This window comes from Myotis brandtii, unplaced genomic scaffold (assembly GCF_000412655.1).
Source record: "Myotis brandtii unplaced genomic scaffold, ASM41265v1 scaffold802, whole genome shotgun sequence".
Lineage (NCBI taxonomy): Eukaryota > Metazoa > Chordata > Mammalia > Chiroptera > Vespertilionidae > Myotis > Myotis brandtii.
This window is the reverse complement of record NW_005371230.1, coordinates 3,393,733-3,401,310: the sequence shown is the minus strand read 5'-3', so window position 1 is coordinate 3,401,310 and position 7,578 is coordinate 3,393,733. Positions and strand designations below refer to the sequence as shown.

The following is a 7,578-nucleotide window of genomic DNA, read 5'->3' as shown; positions in this document are numbered from 1 at the left end:
CACTCTTCAGCCAGAGGGAACTCTGATGAAGAAGTTCTGTAGCTGGTACCATGTACGTTTTGTTGCTCATGATTTCAAGCCCGATTGTATCCGAATGGCATTGTGACTTCTGTAAGGATATTCTCACTGTCACATGGTCAAACAAATGGAGCGTAACCGATTCCCCTCCTGTTGAGGTAGGGGTGCTTTTGTTTTGAAATCGTGGGAGGGATCCTGGCTTCCATTCAGAAAGGCTATCTGGCCCACAGGAGATTACTAAGCCACTTTTATTTTTTAGATAAGCAGCACCTTTAATCCCAATCTCAGTATGCAGATACCTGAGGTTTTTATCAATGAGCATCATGATGCTTTGGCAAAGGAATACATAAGAAAAGACAGATGACAGCTCTTATTAGGTTTTTGCAGCCATCTCCTGTAAAAATCTCTTTTACTTTTACAAAGGAAAACTTCCTTCATAAAATTGGCACTGACCTGGAAGTCATCCATCTCTATTAGAAGGCTGGTTCCTCTCACCACTAGGTGGCAGTGGAGTCACACACTTATGGTTATTCAAGGACCTGCTCCTAAATAGGAGGGCTCCACTGGGTGTCAGGACTCTAAGCACCTGAATATTCATGTCTCCTTTATTCAAAGGACGATCATCTCTGCACTAAATCTTTACTCTGTACATCAAACTCTGAAAGTTCCAGTTGTGTTTGCTTTTATTTTCAAAGGAGACACTTGGATACATTTTCGACACGGTAGACCCAGTTTTCGTGCAGCTCTTCCAACTACTTTTTATTCAAAATGTTCAATATGAAAATGGTTTTATTTGGATATACACATGAAGAACTTGCAAGATGAGAATTTATTGTTTAAAAAATGGATTTGAAACTCACAAAAAAATAAACAAAGCTTAAATTTGTTTCAAAAAACATTTAAGAGCAAGCAAGCAAGCATATATAGTTCAATTCTTGGAGTATTTTCAAGGGCCTAATTGTGCCAATAACTTAATGCATTGATTTAAAATATTTTCTATATTAGAGTTTTCAGGAATGATTATGTTTAGAAGGATACATTAGCTTACTGTTATAACTTTAGTATGGTTAGGAATAAATTATAGATTATTATCAAGTCTCTTCTAAAAATAGCCTGATTTCTTAACTATCAGTGTAAACTCTTGGATTCCTGGGTAAAGAAATTGGTAGAATCCCATTTCACATATTGTTGGCAGACTTCCACGTTCAGGGCTGTCTTTATCACCTTCTTTGACACACAAAGTGCAAATCTGCAATTCAGAGGAAAAAAAATCAATAAAGTATTTCCTGCTTCTTATCCCTTTCATTGCACTAAAATAAAAGAAAACCCAGGTCCAAATAGGTAAATATCTTACTCAAACTTTTTTGCAGATTTCAAATATAAACTTGCTTATTTATTTGGCCATCTATGTATTTTTATTCTTTCTGGAGAAGCTGGTCTAGAAAAATCCTGCCTGAAAGGCTCAGGGGCATAAGCCAGAAAAGGAACACAACGTTTGCAGTCTCCTGATGAGGAAGGATCCCAGGCCCCCCATCCCTTCCTCACACCTCACAGGCCTCCTTGCAGAGGATTCCAGCAGAGCAAGGGCCATGCTGCCCAGGGTGCCTACTCTGAGGTCTCAGGCAATGCTCCATTCTGTTCCCTACGAAAAACACCCACCCTCAGGAGACCAAAGTGTAGAGACAATCAATGGGCAGAAGCTAGAACACCGTTTATGTTGGGAGCTGCCTAGACTATTTTAGGACTCATTTCGGTCATCAGTGGTAGGCTACTGGGCTTTCACAATCATGTGATAGGCGTGTATAACAAACTGTTAAATCTAGGAAAAGAAAGCTTGCCCTTAATTGGTCCTCTTTGAAATGAAGCAATGATCTTCTAGGCTTCATATATTCTCAGGCATCACTTTTTATCTTTTCGTATAGTTTTTCTTCTTCTTTTCTTTTTTAAGAGGTGGGGAGTGGTCATGGAGGAGGGAAATGGGCTTCAATGGGAAGTTTGATCCCTCTTAGGTTTTCTGGGACCCAGGGCTTCATTTTTGCTCACAGTGCTCCCTGGCGGCAGAATGGAAAGCATGCATGTGTGTTCTGAAATGAAGGCTCTCCTGGGAATATACATCATGGCCTGTTTTAATTGTTTTTATCTGATTGCTTTTGAGATGGTTTTATCAGAACCTGTTTTCTATTTCCATAGACAATCAGATCTATTCTTAAACGCACGCCTTTGTCACTAGGTCAGGCATTAGGGAGGTAGAGGCGACTTGGAGGGGCAAGTCTTCATGCGGCCACTGTTTCGCTGTTCTGTCTGTCAGCTGGGGAGGCAGGACACTGGAGAGTTCGGGATACAGCTCTTCCTTCTGTGTGATGTCTTTACTCAGCTTGTAGGGGTGTGACAGCAATCATGTCCCCACCAGAATGTGTAATGTTTTCCTGGGGAACCTGCACAGAGGAACATATAGATGGGGGGCATATAGATGTTCTTTCTTCTGCATACTTCACTGCTCTGTCATGTACATTTCATGCCCAAACAATTGACTTTTCAATATTTAAATTCCCAAAACTGAATGACAGGACCACCTATCTTGCTTGTCACATTTTGGCTTTTTTCTAAAGACTTTCATTATTTATCTACATTGATTGGATGACCTTCGCCATCTATTTGCTAGCTTTGAAAGATTTAAGTCTTCCATAAGTATAACCTGGCTGCATTCTCCCCCAGATTAATTAGAACTATTGGTCTCCTGTCACACATGTATGAATTGTGCTTCCTTTACTTTTGCCCGGCGCAGACTTATATCAAGACAGTGCTGTCCTTATAAGACACAAAGATTAGCCTTTGTAGCACAACATAATGACAAAGGCACTGCTTTTTATCAAATTAAAATTTAATATATTTCTATTAAGGCATTCTTGCTCTTACCAACATGAGAATATTGTAAATACGAATTCATACTTGTCAAGCAGTCCTTAGAAAAATTTGGGAAGACAATACAATGTACAGTTGATTAAAATGAAAATTCTCTTTTTTTTCTGGCTTTGAAACAAATACTATAACATAGCTTTGATTTTCTCAGTTCACTGCAGGATTTCACAGTCCTAAAAGTATCTTTTGAACTCTCTCAAATTTTCCAGACTTTACAGGGAAGAAACATAAAGCTGTATTCATTGTGATGTGAAGTAAGTACAGTTAAGGGAGATACTGAAAGAAAACTACTACAACCCTCTCATGTAGGCAATTGGGAATTTTTGAGTGTAAACGCATCAACTACTATCCATTCTTCAGCAAGCATTAATGACACTACAAAGTGTCTTCTATGTGTGTGGAGTGGAGGAGAGGAACAATGAACTTGAGTATGTTCTCAACTCCATTAGCTCTACTTAGATTTCCAAAACCATAAAGTCTAGGTAAAATCAGGTAAAACTAGGAAGCAGGACCAGTATGGTAGTTTCTCCTCCTCCTCCTCCTCCTCCTCCTCCTCCTCCTCATCCTCATCCTCATCCTCATCCTCATCCTCATTCTCATTCTTATTATTCTTATTCTTATTCTTATTCTACTTCAGAGAGGAAGAGAGAAGGAGAGACAGATTGAAACATCAGCTATGACTGATCCGCTGCCTCCTGCACGCCCACACTGGGGATGGAGCCTACAACCCCAGCAAGTGCCCTGATCCGGAATTGAACTGTGACTTCCTGGTTCATAGCTAAATGCTCAATACTGAGCCATGCTGTCCTGGCAGTATTGTAGTATCTTAAAGAATGCTTTAAGATCTTCAACCTGAAAGCAAGGGGTGACTTAGCTGTTTTGCAGTTGTATTTCTATATTTCTAAATATAGGAGCTATATTTCTAAACTTTTTGCAGGCATTTTCATGTTATTTTATTGCATAATGAGCATTGTTTTGTCTCAAGGTTATCTGGTGACTTTTTGCTGTCTTCATATTAACTTCTCTAATCACACTTGCTGCAAAGATTTTCTATCAGTCCATATCTTCTCACAACTTCTCTATAAAATGGCTGAAGACAATGACGTACCAACAATGACGCACCAACAATGAGAAGGTAGAATGTATTATTTACAGAAATAAATCAATAACAAAGTGAAAGCAAAATTTTAAATTTCCAGAGAAATTGCACTTTTATAAAGACATGAAAATAAATCTGTTCTCTTAAAACTTGATTCAGAAAATGAATCGGTTTTGCTCTGATGTAAATATTCAGTGTAAGGTTCTAACATCTTTAAGGCATCGGCTTGATTTGCCTTGTGCTTCTGAGAAGTACAGAGACTTTTCTGACTAAATCTCTGTATGGCTTTCTGGGGACCCAGGGGGTTGGAATTGGGCGAGGAACATCGGTCGAAAGCTACTTTATTTTATTTTTTTAAATATATATTTTATTGATTTTTTACAGAGAGGAAGGGAGAGGGATAGAGAGTTAGAAACATCAATGAGAGAGAAGCATCGACCAGACCAGCTGCCTCTTGCACACCCCCTACTGGGGTTGTGCCTGCAACCAAGTTACATGCCCTTGATTGGAATCGAACCTGGGACCCTTCAGTCCACAGGCCGACCCTCTATCCACTGAATCCAATGGGCTAGGGCGAAAGCTACTTTAAAGGGCCAGACACCATGAACGTCATCCTAGAAATCAACCATTTTAGCTCCAATTTTGGTGACTTTTGCATTTGTGTTTGGGAACTTGGTGGCCATATTTCTCTACTCTTACCTTGTAATAAGGCACAGTAACTTAGACCTAAGCAGCTGTGACAGTTTTTCCTGTGGCCGTTGTGATACTTCTGTGTAGCCAAGGTGATGAAATGCTGAGTTATTGCCCCAAATATCCTTGGTACTTCAGGTGACGACCTGAAAACAAATAATTTTTTTTTATGTACTAGCCATGTCCATAGGGCTTAGAAGATTTAACATGCGTTACTATCCCCTTTGGTGCAATGATATTCTCTCTTGTGTGGGAATATGGCATATGCAGAAAATAAGCAAAATAGATAAAAGACAGTGCACCACACTATCTCTGCTGCCCATTCAGTATTGCTTAGTGATCAGAAGGAATCTAGTTACTCCCAAAGCATCTGGCCAGTTAATTGAATTTTCATTTTGGAGAAATTTGGTTCGATAAAATTTATATTAAATGTGTCATCCTTGTCAAATGCTAACATAAATATTTTATTATTTTTTTTCACAAGAAATATTATTTCCTCACCCCTGCCCATGGCTTTCACTGATATCCGTATAGTTAGCCTAAGAAGCAGGTTTCAAGGGTGACAAAATGTCATTTACTAATAAATGGTACTCTCTAATCATGTTTCAAGGGTTTACTATCAATAATTTAGAAATAATTAATAATATATTTATAACACATACTAGAAGTAGGATAAAGTTATTTATAAATGCTTAATAAATGTTTGATAATGCTTTTGCCATCCATGCTATAAATGATAAATAGGTGACTATAGATACCTAGTTAAAAATTAATATTCAGTAGTTATGGTTATTCTATAATGGTTTGAAAAAAAAGTCATTAAAAGAGTGAATTACATAATTTTCTAAATTATTTATGACAAAATCCATACACTTTGAAGTAGTTTGTAGGAATTGTTGAGTTATTACAGCTAACGACACTTACTTAGTACCACTGATTTGGGGTGCATAGAACCAAATACATTAAAACACAGTTTCTCTTAGTCCTAAGTTCCAAAGCATCAGTTGCCAAACTTTGATTTGTTTTGTCTTGAGATATTACTATTTTAGTAAGAAAATTATGTTTAAATTATTTGCACACAAATACAAACTCCAGACTGCACTTTTATGTGAGAAGGACATGAAGGCTGTTGCATGGGACGACAGAGTCCTCAGGAGGTTTCCAACTGGGAATTCTCACCTGTTCTATTGACATTTTATGAGAAAAGCAAGGAGTGATGAGCACGGGAAGGCAGCCCTTACCTATCAGCTGGGTCAGCTCTGGGCAGTCATTGGGGCTGCAGGTGTGGCGTCCAGTTCTCCCTGGCACCCAAGAAAGGGGGGAGCCAAGTTCTATTCTAGTCTTTATAATGTGTTTACCCACCCCGAACCCCTCCTGTTATTTATACGTAGTATACGTGTATGTACAGACTTTACAAAATTCAACCAGCATTTGTGTTAAAAACAGCTACTCTCCTTGTCTCAATCCACATCTGATAAGGACACACTTTTCCTATAGTTTTGTCCGTGGCTCCCTGTTGCTTTCCAAAGGATGGCTAAACCAATGTCCATGTCCATCCAGCAGTGGCACCGGGATACTAGCTTAGAAGTTTCAGTGTAGGCACCCAAGGTCAAGAGATACTGAAGGGATGTAAGAGAATTCAAGACGCAGACCTACTTGCAGGGAGAAGTAGCTGTAACGGGAGTCCAACCTGCTCTGCAAAGGAGGCGGAAGGGGTGGCCTCCCCTCAACTCGGGCCTAGAGCGAGGAGCGAGTTAGGCGACCACCCAGAGAACTGGACCTGTGGCCACGGATGTCGTCTCCAGATGAGAGGTGACAGCTCCTGGCCGGAAGCCAAGGGCCCGGCTACAAAGGGCTACTCCCACTCTCATCAGATCAGAGGCACAGGAATCCCTGGGCACAACATGCGAGACTCTCAATGTGAATGTTGATTTGAGGAGTCACTCTCAAAGGGCCCTGCTCAAGAAATATTTCTCCGAAGGGCCCCTGACTCCAATAAAAAGGGGCTGTGGAGGGAGCAGGAACAGCCCAATAGGAGTGATGGGAAAGCCTTCCTGCAAGAGCCAGCTTTAAGCAGGGCAGGCGCTCATTTCCCAGCCACCCTGGAGGGTCAGGGAATCCGGATTTAGGAGCCAGATATTACTTTTTGTTGTTGTTGATAGTATTTCAATATCTTCCATCCCCCTCCCCCCCTTTTCTCCCAGCCCCTACCCACCCACTCCCAGGTCTTCACTACCCTGTTGTCTGTTTCCATGGGCTATGCATATCTATAATAATAAAAGTGTAATATGCTAATTAGACTGTCCGTCCTTCCATACATCCTTTCACATGACCTTCTAGACAAAGCTGGGGCTGCAAGGGAAGCCCAGGTCCTGGGTGCCAGAGGGAAGCCGGTGCAGGCAGCCAGGGGAAGGAAGGCCTATTTTTGCATGAATTTCGTGCACTGGGCCTCTAGTAAGTTTATAAGTTCTTTGGTTTATCTCTTCTCATCCCCCAACCCCACATCAAGGTAGGTCAGTCTGTTCCATGCCTCCCTGCTTCGGGTCTTATTTTGTTGGTCAACTGGTTTTGTTCATTAGGTTCCACAAGTAAGTGAGATTGCGTGAGGACTAGATCAGATGCCGTGGGGAATGAGGAGGGAAGGCTTCCCTCTCCGCCCTGCTGCACCGACTGCGCACACAAAGGAAGGCAATGCAACCCCCCGGCACACTGGCCTTTGCTAAATTAAGAACAATCGGAAACCTTAATAGCTACAGAGAAATAGACAAAGGGATGGAGTATGGTGATGGGTATCAGACTCCTGAGGATCCATTTACTGGAGTGAGTGTGAAGGGCTGTAACCGGGTGAGGGG

At 40.9% G+C, this 7,578-nt stretch overlaps 1 long non-coding RNA gene across 1 annotated transcript in view; it reads right to left on the bottom strand.

The window, feature by feature from the left end:
- Positions 1-265: 265 nt before the first annotated feature.
- The window catches only part of LOC106724355, a 19,086-nt gene continuing 11,773 nt past the window's right edge, over positions 266-7,578 (bottom strand). Inside the window, exon 3 of the long non-coding RNA XR_001360120.1 lies at positions 266-301. This is a non-coding gene — a long non-coding RNA (uncharacterized LOC106724355). The remainder of the gene's footprint in view (positions 302-7,578) is intronic.